The sequence below is a fragment of the Propithecus coquereli genome, unplaced genomic scaffold, assembly GCF_000956105.1.
Source record: "Propithecus coquereli isolate 6110/MARCELLA unplaced genomic scaffold, Pcoq_1.0 Scaffold2835, whole genome shotgun sequence".
Taxonomy (NCBI): domain Eukaryota; kingdom Metazoa; phylum Chordata; class Mammalia; order Primates; family Indriidae; genus Propithecus; species Propithecus coquereli.
Genome location: NW_012148436.1, coordinates 703 through 1,644, shown reverse-complemented (window position 1 = coordinate 1,644; position 942 = coordinate 703).

Genomic DNA, 942 nt, shown 5'->3' with positions numbered 1-942 from the left:
GGTTTTAATTTGCGTTTCCCTGATGATTAGTGATGTTGAGCATTTTTTCAGATGTCTGTTGGCCATTTGTATATCTTCTTTTGAAAAATGTTCATGTCATTTGCTCACTTTTTTTTTTCTTTTGCCCACTTTTTAATGGGGTTATTTGTTTTTTCTTGCTGATTTGTTTGAGTTTCTTGTGGATTCTAGATATTAGTCCTTTGTCCTTGTGAATTTCCTTTGTGAATTTTTTTTTTCCATTCTGTAGGTTGTCTATTCACTCTGTTGATTCTTTCTTTTGCCATACAGAAACTTTTTAGTTTAATTAAATCCCATTTATTTATTTTTGTTTTTGTTGCATTTGCTTTTGGAGTCTTAGTCATGAATTCTTTGCCCAGGCCAATGACCAAAAGAGTTTTTCCTAGCTTTTCTTCCAGAATTTTTATTGTTTCAGGTCTTATATTTAAATATTTAATCTATCTTGAGTTAATTTTTGTATATGGTGAGAGATAGGGATCCAGTTTCATTCTTCTGCATGTGGCTATCCAATTTTCTCAGCATCATTTATTGAATAGGAAGACATTTAATTTTGTGTCAAACTTGGTTCAAATCCCATTGCTACCATTTACTAATTGATCTTTGACAGGTGAATCATTCTTTCTGAAACTCAGTTTCTTTACCTATAACGATGGAGCTAATTGTACATATCCCAAAAAGTGGGTCTCAAGATTAAATGAAATAACATTTGAACACTTTTAATAAATACCAGGTATATCATTGGTGTTTAATAATTGTTAAAGCCGAAAACCTAAAGTAGGTTTCTATTCCCTACTTTCTATGATATCATCTTGGTTATGTCCTTATAACACTGCTTATAATCTGAAATTATTTTGTGTAATTATTTGTTTTCTTGCCTTGCAAGACTTCATATTGTCCCCTCACACCACGTTGCGCTGCAAGTAC